Raw genomic sequence first — 15,031 nt, forward strand, 5'->3', positions numbered from 1 at the left:
CCTCGGCGGCCTGCCCGGGGCTGGGGTCGGCAGGCAGCGCCCAGGCAGCAGAGTCATGGCGCGGCCAGGCGAGCAGGTGGGTCCGCGCCACCGCCCCCAAACACCCCCGGGCCCCGCCGCCGCCGCCGCCGCCCACCGGGCCGGGGGTCCCGTCCTCCCCACCGCCCCCCCCCCAGCACAGTGGGGGTGCAAACTTCCCAGGGGGGTGCAGCCGCCCCGCTAACAGGTGGCGGCGGCGCTGCCGGCCCGTCACCTCCAAGCCGGTGGGTGCTGCTCCGACCCCCCACCCCCACCCCCGACGGCGCGTCCCACTCCCCGCAGCCCCAGCCCCGTCCCCGGCGGTCACTCACCGGCTCGTCCACCCCGCCGGGCGGGATGCGCGTCCTGGAGAGCGGGGCGCGGAAGTTTAAAGCGGGATAATAATATTATCTGTTTTGTTTTGGTTTTTTTCTTCCAGCGGAGGAAAATCAAACAACACGAGGCGCCCCCCAGGCGGGCGAGCACCCCCCTCCTCCTCCTCCTTCTTCTTCTTCTTCTTCTCCCCGCCGCCGCTCCGCTCCGCTCCTCCCCGCCCGGCCCGGCCCCGCCGGGGGCTTCAGCCGCGCCTCGGCCCGGCGGCGAGGTGAAGTTTCCACCGCGGTGGTGGAGGCGCCCCCGGTGTGCCGCGCCCGCCCTGCATTGGCACCGGGCGCCAGGGCGCTCTGCCGCCGCCGCCCGGACAATGTGCGTGCGGGGGGAGAGGAGCGGAGCGGAGCGGGAGCGCGCCCCGCCGGCGGCCGCGGCACACGCCCAGGCCCCGCGCCCCGCCCACCCGCCGCTCAACGGCCGCCCGCCGCCCCTGATAGGCGGCCCCCGCCGCTACCGCCCTCCGGGTGGGCCGCCGCGCCTGTCAATCAGGCGACACCGCCCGCCCGCCGCGGCCTGGCCGCGGGGCGGTCCCTGGAGCAGCGGCGGCGGCGGCTGGCGGCTGCGAGGGGGGAGGGTGCCGGGCCGCCGCCTCGCCCCGGCGTGCGACCTCCCCCCTCTCCCCTGCCCGGCGCCGCCTCCGCGCCCTTTCCCCCGGGAGCCGCGGTGGTCTCGTCGTTCTCCCTCGGGGCCGTCTCTCTGCTTCCCGCCCCGCGACGGCCCCTCCTCAGGAGATCGCCGCACCCGCGGAGAGGGGAAGGCCTGGCGGCCGCGGCGCTGCAGGCGCCAACCGCCGCCCGCCCGCTCCCCTCAGCCCGCCCTTCCCCGCGGCTGCAGGGGCGCTCTACTCGCGGGGCGGGCCGAGAGGCGCCGCGGCTTTCCCGCTAGCCCGCGGGCGGGGTGGGAGACCACCTCGACCCTCCGGTTGTCCCGGGGCCTGCGAGCCGCCGCGCGGCGGGAACAGGGCGGCTGCCGTCGGAAGGGCACGGCCCTGCAGGTAGCGCGGCAGGGAGAGCCCTCGCCCTGCCCTCGCCCTACAGGCAAGGCCCCTGGGCTGAGCCGCCTCTCCCGGCTCCCCGCGGAGGCCCGGCGAACAGCGCACTTTGCGGGAGGAAGACCAGAGACTGCTTGCTGAAACGTAGCGGTTGTTAGCAGTCAGGGCCCCTAGCTGATAACCCGTCGGCTAAACCCCGCTCACAGGGTGCTTTTATCTGGACCCTGGAAATGCCTAGAAGAATAGACGACTCCAGATTATTCAGGAGCAATTTAGGCCACAAAAGACAGGACACCTGAATTGACTCCGTGTAAGAAAGCTGTGGTCCAGTTAGGCTTAGCAGCAGAGATACACACTGCATGAACTGAATTGCTCCAATTACAGGCAAAGGTCCAAGTGTGGCGAGAGGCTCTGTCTGATCCTATTTGGGTCCCACAAGGAGCACCGCTAAATCGGAGCTGGTAAACCTTGATGGGCTCAAGCTTCGTTCCATGAATTCAGGTCTGTCAACGCAGCACTTCCCATGCCGTCACGGTATGCCTGTGTTACCTACCAGACGTTTTCTACTATTGGGCACCATGATTCCCCTATTACTTTGGAAAGTGGATAGTGGATTGCATAATCACCTTGTTACGCAGGAGCATGCAGAAGTGATCAAGCTTTGATGCAGAATATGATGCCGAATAAAGTATGCATTCCTGGTACTGGAAAAGCACTGTTCGCTCTGACGTATGTTTCAAGCACACTGCCACAATTTATTATTTCCATTAGAAAAGTAATCTGAAAATGGATCTAGAAACCATTGTTCTAGATACTACGCTTGACACATAATAAAAAGAAAGCTCATGCCCTGCAGAGCTTGTAGCCAGAGTAGATTAAACAAATTCTAAGGATACCCGTTGAGAGAGTCATGCAGGTTTTTTCAGGTCTCAGGCATGTTGCACCAGCACAAACAAACCTGCCAGAGCACTTTCTAAAAGCCAGCACGCAAACAGACAGGTCCAAACAAAAAGGCTGAAGCTTTAACCTACCTTGAAACTCTTTGCTTGCTTCTAACAGGCCCTCCTGGTTCTGAACAACCTCTCAGTTCTCCACAGAAGCAAGGACCACAGCTCGCAGAAACACAGCATCTCTCCTGACCAAGCCAACAGCAGGAGCAGCAGCACACACAAAGGTGATGGGTTTCTTCACAGGCAGACACACGTACACATGGCACACTGCTTCTCTGTGCTACCTGTCTCGTCTTGTTTTAGCTGTTTCTGGTGAGCAGGCAGGGTACTGGAGCATGCAGAAATCGTGCTTTTTGAAGCACCTTGAAAGCGGGCTCATATTTTTCAGTACCTAGGTGGCCCAGAAGAACTTACCAGGGAGCAAGAACCAAATAGGTAGTGTAATAGACACAGCTGTGGGTGAACCTCAGTTTCATGCTTCTCGGGCTTCTCAGTGACCTGCAGGAACCAAGAAACACCAGAAGATGGGACCGAAACTGCCTCTTTCTTGCTCATTCTTCAGTGCCAGATCACATCAGGATATAAGACACCTGAGGACTACTTGTTTGCAGACTGCTGGAAGACAGAGGCATAATCACCTATTGGTGAGTCATAACCAAACAATCACATAGGGGTGATGACACAAACTTACAAGGACACAGAGAGTGATATAGCTTAAAGATGTCTTCTCTCCCTTTCTATTTTTGGGAAAAAAAAGCAAAATATTGGGACAAGATCCTCAGTTGTTTCAAAGCAGCATAGCTCCATTGCTTTTGGCAAAGCTGGGCAGATTTACACTTGCTGAGGTTATAGCCCATTCTGTTTGTAAAAAGTCATTCTGCCTGGACAGATTCTTCCTTCCTTTCTCTAAACTTGAATTTAATTCTGTGAAAATGTCTGGCCTGTCTGACACCTCTGCAAGACAGAACCCTCTTTTTTAAACATGGGACGTGCAGTGCCACAGCAAGTACAGTGCAAATGCCACCTCAGGAAGGTAGTTCAGTCTACTAACTAACTACTCTGCTAACTCATCCCATGGTGTCTCCAGCTGGACTGGCAACAAACTCCTCCAGCTACCCACCAGGCATCAGTGCAGCTCCTGTGCTCTATGGCAAACCTCAAGGCAGGCAAAGAGAAATGCGCAGCTCTCTAGAAATCCTGCAGTGCTACTAGCTCTTGCAAGCCTTGCATGATGGGAGAAGAAGGCTAGTCAAATACTGGGCCCACTGGCATGCGGAGCAATAAAAAAGAAATGGAGAGAATCTCCGAAGATCCTTACTGCCACAGTAATACTGCCAAAACAAAACCTGCAGTGGGGTTGAAAAGCTGTTCCATCATTCCCATGCCTTCAGTTTTTCCTGATTGTCTTCACCAAACTGTATGTAGCTTGCAGGTGGGAGGCCATAACTCATGGACATGCTTGTACTGTCATGACTTTTTGTAACGGCACTCTAAATTCAGTCTGGGAAGGTACGACACTGATTTTTGCAGGTGCTGTGACCCAAAAAATAACTCCTTGATATTGTCATTCCCTCTTTAACCTCTGCAAGACAAGGTTTGAGCTTAGCTCTCCACTGTGTGACATACAAACTTCTGCCAAGAGCTTAGTTAGCAACTGAACTTGCTCATCAGCTATAGATCAAGGCTATCCCTTACATTTTTGAAATGTTAATCTTTTTTAGAGTTATTTCTAGTAGAAACACTCAGGCAATGGCCAAGTTGAACTGTTCTTTCTTTCCCCCTAAAAAAACCAAAAGAACATGAAAAGTTCTTCTTGTGATCATGAAAATCATCAGCAAAGTAAGTAACAGTAATTTTTTAGTTTCGCAAGGATACATACTTGAATACATCCAGACATAAATCACATATTTTTTATATACTGAAGGGTGTATCAATTCTCAGCAGACACAGAGGGTAGATTAGTGATGTCACTAATTTTGTTGTTCTGAGCCTCCTGTTGCTTTGCCATATCTACAAGTTCACCTGACTTACTTTTAATTATGCAGATTGCTTCCTGGTTCTTTCCATGGCTTTTGAGCCCTCCCTGCACTCAGCTAGTCCATTTTTCCAGATGCATACTTTTTCTGTGTAACTGAAACTTTCTTGAAGTTTTTGGAAGGAAGATTATATCACTGTGCTCTCTTTAACATTGTCTCTGAGAGCGTACTAAGAAAAGCAGAGATCCCCATGAGTTTTGCTTCCCCACAGCACCATATTCTTCATGATTTTTAAATTTATTCCTCCTGCAGATACACCAGACTCGAGACACTGCAAGTACTTTTCCCATACTGGGATGTTTTTCTTGCTCATCTCTCCCTGAGCTTAGAAGATGAATAGTGTTATGGCAGAAAGCAAACCAATATGCAATCGACTTTTTAAATTTTGAGATTTCTAGAGAACGCAAATTGTTTCCTTTTAGTATCTGACAATGCAACACAAGTAACTTGCCATGGCAACCAGCTTATGAAATGGGAAAAAAATTATCATCACAAGGTGCTTTGTTGCTATAGCAAGAAGAGAAGCTGAGACCTTATCATTTCTGTTCACTGGTGGGCCATGCATCATGTAGGTAGCAGAACCTGTCAGCAGAAGTTTATGTTAGATTCGGTGCAAGTCAGCTGCCTCGTGGGCCTATCCGATACTTGGATGAAAACTGAAGTGCAGTCAGAAGGAAAGAAGGAAGTGTTCAGAAGAATTGAAACAAGGCTGGATTCTCAGAAATACAAGGCCAAATCCATTTCCGCAGCAAGCTGGCGCAACTCTGCAGATGCCAGTAAAGGATGAACCAATTTCTTTTGAAATTAATTTGGCTTCCATTCTCTGACAGTCTCCATTCTTTCCCCCCTCCTTTCTTTTTTTTTTTTTTTTTTTTTTTTTTTTGAAGTGGAATAAATCTCTGTAGATCTGGGAGTATTTTGGAATTACCTGGGACAGAGAATGGAAAAGGCTCTCAGAGTCTGTCTTTAAACCCATTCTCTTTACAGGGATGTTTCTGGGAAGGGCAGGCTCATTGCCATGCAGCTTACTTGTGTTAGTGAGAGAATTTAGAAACAGCAAAGCGAATTGGCTAAGGGCAGAGAGGGGAAATCCCCATAATTATCGCTGTGGGTGGGGAATCAGAACTGAGCTTTGTTAGCTCAGAGGACAATTTTGAAAACTGTTATATGTGCAAGTAGCCACAGAAGCCAGTGGGACTACCCCGTGCTTAAGATAGGCTCATTTGTAAATCTGGAGTGGGTGTAGGGTACACACAAAATGTTTGCTTTACTCCCAAGCTGGAAAGGGTGCCTTCCTCAGGATAGTCTTGAAAAGTGAAGAAAAACTGGAAATGTCTTATTCCTTAGACTATTGATATGAGCTACAACTAACATAGCTCCAACTGTGTGATGGAATGAAGTGTATGGTCCCCCTTTCTATTTTAAAAACACTCTCTCCCAGTTAAAGTTTAGGCTGTTGATATAGTAGTATCAGGCTTGAGAAACAGTGGCCAGCCTTCTGAGCTGCCTGGGGGCTCAGCAGAATTTACAGGTAAAATTATTGTGACTCATGGACAATCATCTTCTAGCTTCCTGGTGAGGCTGTAGAGAAAATAGTGCTAGATCACAAGCCCCAACAATAGCATGACTTGGAAGGCAGCCTTTGAGAGAAGCTCTTAATGTATCAGATAAATCTATGTGGAGATGCAAGGCTAGAGTTTACACCCGACAATGAATTGTTATACCATGAGTGATTGGCTATAAAAAGACTATGGGGAAAATCTGAATCTTCTGCAGCGCAAAGAAACCATGAGATAAATGAAAGTCGTCTCAAAGAAAGGATGCTAAAACTATTCAACACTATAATTTAACACAGTCTCCTAGAGAGTGGGAAAAGTCTGTGGGCTAATCCTTACTGCAGATTGCACCAAGAGAGACATAGCTACAAGAGACATCACAACTGTGAAAATCTGCAAGCATGTACCATCATCCTAATGGCCTGGGACTTGCAGAGATACCTAAGACCTGGAAGCAGAAGTCCAACTGAGAGACCACACAGAGGAAAAAGGAGGACTGTCCAGTCCTGGTTTCAAAGTTTTTTTAAGACGGACACTGAACTGGTGAGATCTCCTGCAGTAATAAATTAAAAAACCAAAATCCTGAATTAATTAATCAATGCTCAGTCAATCAACAAAACCTTCCTCTATATCATCTCCAAAAACATCACATTGCTTCAGATGGCCCAAACAGTGAGTGGACCCAACCAGTGAGTGGGACTGCTTTGTTTTTAATCCCTAAAATAATGGCATTAAGATTGGATTAAATTCTACTAAACAGAGTACTCAGGCCTCTTTGAACCAAGCCATTTGAAACATTGCAGAAGATTCTGGGTGGGCAGAGCAAAATCATCAGTCCTGGAGGGTTATCTGATCCAGGAAAGGATCTTGCTCATCATGTATTTCTTTTTTGAAATAAGCAAGGAAACTAGGCAGCACCTTGCCAGGTGCCTGGCCCAAGCTCCACCAAAGCTAGAGAGAGGAAAGATTCTTGTTGACTGAAATGAATTCTGCTACCAGTTGGATTTGATCAATTATGAACTGAAAATAGAAACTTGCAGAGACAAGAAAGATGCTCTGAAATCGCAGAAGGGAAAGGCTTTGTAATCAGAACTTGGAAGTGGAAGGAGGTCTGTGTTCCACAGTTTAAAAATACAGATAACTGCTGATTCCTTTTTTCTATTAAAAAAAAACAACAACCCAAAGACACACACAAAAAAGACATAATTCAAAGACTGGTCATGTCCACTGAGTCAGGCTCCTTGTAGAGACACCGTAGGAATGAACAACAGTCGTATCTCCCTATACATGATATGCCATATTTAGTAACGTGAAGCCCTCACCTGAGTAGATTGTGGGATGTTTGGACTTTGCTGACATGGGGGAGAGATGAGATATAAATTAGATCTCTGAGACTGTATTTAGAAGCAGTGTCACTTTCTACAACTGCCTGCTAGTTTCAGTCTGATCTGAAGCACACTGCCCTCTACAGAAAGCGTCCCATTTGTTCCTGTGGGTGTTTGCTTAAGTCCCCAACAAATGTTCTTTTTGGCTTTTTGTGCTTTTTCCTGGGAGTTATAGATGATCACGTGGTGAGTCTAGAGCCTGGGTTACTTAGAAATGACACTGATTCCGTCATGAAATGTCCCCACCTGACCAAGAGTGACCAGGGTTGGTAGGGTCCCGTGTCTCCTTCCACTCTCTGCTGAGCCTGCCAGTGTACATCAGCAAGGGTCACGTAGGGTAGGAGGTCTGGTAATGCAGAAATCTGCAAGTTGGGAGCCACACTGATTTTCCTGGCAGTCATTTGCTGGCATACATACAGGAGCTTTAGTTAGCTGTCAGCTTGAATTGAACGTCAATCATTTCCTTGGAGCCTGATCCTCAGATCACTGCACTCTGAGAGAGGTTTTTGCCTTTGTCTTCATACAGCAGTAACTCAGTTCTTCGGAGTTAAAAGCCTTATTTTTTGTTAAAAAGCCCTCATGATATTTAGACACTGTGTGATTTTAATTTTCAAACTATACAGAAAAGTTTGAACACTTTGCGCCTTGCATGCTGCCACTTTCTTTATGGGGCAGTTTGGATCACTTACCATGCTCTGGGGTCATCTGTGTCACTTTTGCTGGCAGGAGCCAGATTTCCAGGAGTGGAAACCGGATGAGTTGCCAAGGAATGTCTTGCACTCTCATTCCTGCATTCACTGATGTGCAACAGATTTATCTGTGTAGTTCGAGGCCTCTCTGTACCAGATGAAGTTGTACTGCAATCTCAGACCATCCCACATGTTCTCCTGGAGAAGACACTAAGATTATTCTTATTCTTTTAAAAAGAATCTTCTTACTTTTTCGTCAGCTAATGCTGATTTTTCAGCCCCTCAGCATCGACAACAATTGCTAACTACATCCGTTTCTCGCAGAAGTTTCAAAGCAGTGTTGCTCAGTGTGATTCAGGCAAGCACACATGGTAGAACTAGATAGAATTAAAGACATTTGTGTTTATCCAGTTAAACTACTGGTTTCTTTTCCTTAGATTGCTTTTTAATGTACTGGCTGCACATTGTCTCTATGCCTGCCACATAGCCCTCCTTCTCATCATCAAACTCAAGCTGCTGAGCCTTTTCTTTTCTTCTGTAAAGTCCTTCACTAAATTCTGGTTTTCCTTCTGTAAGGAGCTGCTCTGAACCTTGGTTCCCACTTTTCCAAGTGAGTAGAGTTGATGCAAGGCAGTACTCACATAAAATGTAGCTACCCTGTAGACTGGACAGGAGGATGAAATCCAGCCTTCCCACCATCTCTCTGCTCCTCAGTGCTCTTGGGTCTCCAATGTATGCTCTACTCCTGTACCCAAGCTTAGTAAAGCTTGCTTATCTGGTCCCTTTCCATTACGGACAGCTGTTTCCCTCTGTGGCAGCCTCTTCCTGATGCTCTTGTGGAGCATTTCCAGCTCCTTCTTCATCCCTTTCAGTGATTACCTAAAATCTGCACTGCTGCATTGGTGACAAGTCCAAGTCCATTGGTGACCTCAGCCTTCATGTTATTTACAGCAAAGTTAGACTCTCCTGCAGTGCAGCCGCTTGCCATCAGAGCTAGAGATCCTGAGTTATACAGCTTCCTGTGAGCTTATGGTGGTAGCAATATTCCCACATCAGGTGAGATTCAGGCTAGATACTGGAAGATCTCCTTAACAGTTAAGCTACGCTCTTGTGTCACTATCCTATCTAGGCTGTCCTGAGAGACCCCTAGTAATGGTAAGGGCATAGTCCTCCCATGCAAATGCCTTCAAGAGCAGCACAGGGCTAGAAATCATTCCTTCAGTCAGAGACGTGGCATAGTTGATCTCTTCAGGTTACTTCTACACCTATTTCACAGAGATTCTCTTTTTGCTGGCAGTTTCCCCCTTCCTTATTAAAGATCTTTCCCACACTGAAGACATAAAGTGGGCCACCAGCATGATTTTTTGTCTGCAGTTCAGTTATTCCCTTTCTTCTGCTGCTTCTCCATCAGGGAAGGTGAAAGGGAGAAGGGGACCTGCAGTCACTTGCGTCTTGCAGGACTGGTGCAGAGCCATTGCATGTTTCTAGGTAACTTTTCAGGCAGGTGTTCGTGAGCTCAGCAGTGATATAAGAGTGTGTGTGTGCAAGTCAGTCAGATACTGTCTGATGGCTTTCAGGGGGCAAATGCTAAACATTTCTGAAGTCAGACCTCCTGCAGGATTCCTAAGTGGAGATGCCCAAATCAACATGTTGCAAATTTCTTCTCTGGCCTCAGATTCTTGACTTTGCCTTTTCAACTTCCAGTCAGCGGACTTCATTTAGGGAAATACTGAGGCTAACATACCGAAATGCTGATCAGAAATGTTACATGAATCCAAGTGATTGATGGAATTTCAGCCATTGACTATGAAAACATGAGTAAGCTCATGTTAATCTACAGATGTTGTATTAACACTGAGTGATTTCCCAGTCCTCATTAGCAGTATGCTTTGATAAGGGTAGAAGGTGTTAGCTATAGTTTCCTTTCAGTAAGCTGTTTAATCATCGGAGCTTACTGGCAGTGGGATTTGGGAGACTTACACGATCACAAAGTGAATTAAGAGTAATACAATACCCTCCCTCTAGCTTCTCTGGGTTAGCGCACAGGGGAGGGAATAGGTTCAGAGCTGCTCTGTTCCCCCATTTAAACAGCACTGGTGTGCTCTGGTGAAGACTAAGCAGGAAGCTGCTGCCTCTTTAGTCAAGATCTTCCTCATTTTCGGGAGCACGCTTATACCAGCTCTCCTGCAGTGATCAGCACATGCCAGTGAACTTGTTATAGCATGTTCAGCAGCACATTCTTGCTGGCTTACTGAGGTCTGATCCAAAGCTTACTGCAGATATGGGGAAGATTCACAGACTCCTTCAGTGGCCTTTGGACTGCTCCGTTGAGGCAAAAATACAACGGCAATAGATACATGGGTGAGAGGACTCTATATTACCACTACATTTCACTCTGAAGAGATGGCAAAAGAGATTCTGCAGCCCAACGCTGTGCGTCCCAGAGCATTGAAATCAACATGAATCCTACTTAATAAGCAATTAAAAATCTTTCTGGTTTGTGAATCATCTGCATCTGAGCCTTTCTGAGGATCTTGGGTAATGAGATGAGAACAGTGCAGCTTCTGTGGTCATCTCTACCTGCTCACAGGGCTGCCATCCTGCTCTGGCCCTAATTTCCAGCTGCTCTTTTAACATGCTCTCTGCCACTGAGCAGTTCTCATCTAGAGATCTCAGACATGAAGTAATCCTCCTAGCTTTTCTAGAAAAAAGCCAACTACCATTAAACCTGTTCTACAGGTGGGTAGGCTGAGCTCCAGTCTGCCTGAGATCACAAAGCATTATTTAGGGCCAAACTGCCTGGGCTGACATGTTCCCGCAGTGGGGATGACCGCCTAGGAGGAATATTAAGCTCCTTCGTTAGAGGAAAAGAGTGCCCAGGCAGAGGGGAGGGCTGGCCACAGAGGCTCTGTTTACATACATGCTTTGCATATGACTACGAAGCAAATAAACCTCGCTGGCCGCGTGGCTTGAATCCAGGTGTCCCTCGGATGAGGATGCAAGAGTAGGGTAAACCGAAATGCTGTGCTTGGCCCTTTGTGCTGAGCCGTCCAGCAGGTGGGAATGTAAAACTCCGCCTGATTGCTTATGCGTGAGTCACCTCCTTTAGCATTTGTTATTGCCTAGCGTTTAGCATGCTGCCTGCTGGATAATAAATGACTTCATTCGCTGCGGCAGTGAGGACACTATTAAAAATTAACCCTGGCAAATGGTCCTGCATATTTTTTTCAGTCAGAGTCAAACAAGGGGGAAGAGGAGAGAAGTGCTGTTGAAATCTGATTTGCAGAAAAGGCAAGTGGTGAGTTTTTATTAATGGGGATGGTTCAGGCTTCAGTTTAATCACTGCAGTCGTTGGCAATCAATGATCAAAATTCAGAGGGCTTAAGGCACTTGGTAAAGTTAAAAGAGGTGCAAATAGAGAAGACTCAATAGGCATACTGCAGGAGAGGTCAAAGAATGGGATAAATGAAGATTACTATGCTGACATGTAATTTATGACCTCTTTGGAGAAATAAATGAATTTACCACATGCATGTTATTACCACATATAAGGAATGTGGTCTGTAGATTAAAAACTCTTCAGTTTTGGTTCATGTATTGCACCCTTTTCTCACAGTATCACCCTTAGAACCATACCCTATCTATAGCAGCATGCAGAGTATATTTACAGAAATGAAGGGTTTGCATTAAAAATGTGAGGAAATAGATCAGCTGACAGACAGATTCCCCCATTTTCTTGGCTTCTCTTGCCTCCAGCACCGACACAATATCCATCAAATTGTCTCGAGTCAAACCCTCACAGGCTGCATTTGAAGCTCGGGCAAGGAGCCAGGCAGGCTTAGAGAGCAGAGACCTTTCTGTCTGCACGCACTTCCCGCTGTCTGTATGCTGCAGTCTGGAGCAGGGGAGCTCAGCTTGAGGCTCAACAAAAAATACCTCCTTACTCCCTTGCATTGCTCCAAGAAAGGGATTTGCTCTGAAGCCTGCTGACGTTCATATTAATGATCCCATTGTTGACACAAAAATTGCACCTTGTTCTGAGACGTCATTCAGCTGGCTTTATTACAGCAGCGAGCAGCACACCCCACCCCAAGCCCACAGTTCCTCAGGGCTTTCCCAGACCCTTGAGCCGCTCCATACATAGATGGGTTGATACCCGTAGATAGTCTAGATGGTAACATAAGCTGTAATGCCAAGTGCACTGACTATGCAAGCAGATCTACCCTCTGACTGGCATGCTTTTTTCCAGAAGCATATCGTAGCTGTTGATTTCACAAGTTGTACTGTGATATGATGGCACCTACCAAAGGGTCAAGCTGAGGTCTGCATGTTTGTACAGAGTCACCTGCCTGTCTCCATGTGGCAGAGGTATTTTAAAATGTCAGACTTAGGCAGATACTATGCTGCAGCAGGAAAGATATAAAGTTCCTGCATAAACAGCATTATGAATTTGCTGGATGAAAGGTACTCAGATGGTGCTATGTCCAAGTTGGATATGTTTCCTACTCTAAGGTTTTTCCTTACCTGTGGCATTTCAGGGACTATGGTGGAAATATTCCTCAGATTAATTTCTGCTTTTTATTTATTTTCTTTCCTTTATCTCTCCATCCAGACAGAACTTTGTCATTAGCCCTAGTCCTTGGCTATCTGGATCAGCTATCCAAGCCCCCAGATGCCAAATTCCTTCTGCTCCCTGGTCCTGCCTATTGCATTGATAGGGAATGCACCTCCAGAACAAGCAGCCCTGGTTCCCATGTATCTGGGACTTGACCATGCACCACGCCACACAGCAGGAAGGCTTCCAGACTTATCATCAGGGTACAGTGGTCCCAGGGACCTCTTTCTCAGCGTCTCTTTGCCTAACATCTTGGTTAAAAAACGGGTATATTGGGAAGTTTTGCTTGCAAGTACTAGGATACTCCCTGAACATATCTCCTAGATGATAGCTGCTGTATAAATGATGAGAAGCAATTCAAGCATGTGATCTCAAACAAGAAGGTATGTGGTGTGGTATGGGATCTGCCCTTGCTGGGATGTTGACTCTGTGACAAACACTATGTTTTAAGATCCTGTACTCTTTGCATGCAGCAGGCGACAGTTTCACTGAACTCTTGCTGCAGCCAAGCATGCTGCTGGAATAAGGATTTTATTTTAATGATCACTGACCAGGAGTTACCACAACGGTTGTCAGTCAACACAACAACATTTTATAATTATGGTCTTTTTGGAGGTGGTAGTTTTGGAAAGCCCAATAGCTTAAAGTTAGTTTGGCACTTCTTTGTAGGCTAGATGGTGGGTATGATCTGAAATTACTTCCTTTAACTTCAATAGGTTTGGGATCACCATAGTTTGGTTATTTATTTACCTATTTATTTATTCCCCCAGTCTTTATACTTCACTCGCCAGGTTGCCGAGGGCTGGATGTGTTGTAAGGCAAGTATCTCAAAGCACAAAGAAGTGTCCTATGTGAACAGCTGTAGACATAGGTCCAGCTGCTCAATTCTCTAGAAAAGAAAGTGAACTGCACCTGGAAAAATCTGCCTTCTACAACCCAGGAGCTGGAGTGTATTCAAACACTGAATACATAGTTGAGTGCTACACACTTGGGTTTCCACTGACTTTTAAGGAGAATGAGAAGGAAATGTATTTTTAACACTAGTTTAACTTGTACCCTGATCTGCTACTGCAGGGAGTAATCAACTGATAACTTAGAAATTAGCCAGCTGCCATTGTTTTGTACATAAGATTACTGCGAATGGTCTGTTAATGAATGTCCCTGTGTTAGCACATCCACAGCGTGGCATAGGGAGTGACCGGTGTAGGGCAGGACAGGGGGGATTTCTGTGCACTCCAAGGAAGACAGGTTCTGGCAGTGATGATGTGGTGGGAGTTGTTGGGGACACACACATTTCACCGCACTGCTTGGTAGTATTTCAGACATATCTGTCTACGTTGGCCTCCACTACAAAATAGCAAGAGCCAAACAGTGCACTGAGTTGTGTTAGTGTAATGCTAATGCAATGCATGAACTTCTGCTTATCTCATTATGGCAATACTTTTGAATGAATCAATTCTCCACATCCAATCATATTAGAAAAGGCCAGGTGCAAATCCAGCACTGGTTTTGCTCCCTTTATGTTTTCCAAAAGTTCGGATCCAAATTGAAAGAGAGATCATCAAAAGTCCACCTCCATTGCTAACAATGGTGGGCAAGTCTGGAAATGCAAGGTCTTTGCTCAGACTGTAGGAAGTGAATGCAGATGAGTCACAGTATTACAGGAACATCATGACTTCTACAGATAACAGTAGTTTGTGGTCATGAGAGGATTCCCATTCTGTATTTCTGTCTTCTTCTGAAGGGATTTGCTCAGCCAAATGCTCACCACTTAGCTCAGGCATTAGGAGTTTCTATTAAACCACTATAAGGGTTTACCCCAGGGTCTCTTCTAAGGTGTTTCAAGAAAAGAGGATACTGGGATGGAGTGCTTAGCCAGAAGTGCAAGTATGCAGCGATAAAGTGCAGGTTTTTGTGGACAAAGAGCTGGCCTACAAGGACAGCTGGACTCCCTTGTAGCAGACAACAGGCCATGTTCACCGCCATGCACTGTCACTGGCCAGTGGGGCTGCTGACAGATCTGGCCTTGAAAACAAACTGTCAAGCAAGGCATTTGAGGTAGGTGTGAGATTTGTGTGGACTGGGATCACTCTGAAACACTGCCTGAGCATCTGTCTTGGTCTCACCCAGCATGCTGAGTTGGGTAACAGAGCTGAATTTTACTAAAACTTGTAGACAGTGCATAGTAAGTACAGAAGCATACCAATAATCCATCTTCTCTCATCACTAATCTAATTTAGCTGCTGGAATAACAAAGTACATAGTCCTTTTTCTAAGCACGCATTATGCAAAATCAGAGCCAGGGCTGTAAGGAGAGCATTTGGAAATCAGGTCTCCTGCCATTTTGAGGACAGGGAAACATCTTTCCCTCTCTGTGAGGATAAGATTCCTTCTAGTAGTC

At 47.1% G+C, this 15,031-nt stretch overlaps 1 protein-coding gene across 1 annotated transcript in view; it reads right to left on the reverse strand.

Moving 5' to 3' along the window:
- Positions 1–776, reverse strand: part of HRAS (HRas proto-oncogene, GTPase) — a 43,172-nt gene extending 42,396 nt beyond the window's left edge. The window contains exon 1 of the mRNA XM_075047828.1: positions 351–776. The gene's annotated coding sequence lies outside the window, so the exon portion shown is untranslated. The remainder of the gene's footprint in view (positions 1–350) is intronic.
- Between the last annotated feature and the right edge of the window lie 14,255 nt (positions 777–15,031).

This window comes from Buteo buteo, chromosome 16 (assembly GCF_964188355.1).
Source record: "Buteo buteo chromosome 16, bButBut1.hap1.1, whole genome shotgun sequence".
Classification (NCBI taxonomy): domain Eukaryota; kingdom Metazoa; phylum Chordata; class Aves; order Accipitriformes; family Accipitridae; genus Buteo; species Buteo buteo.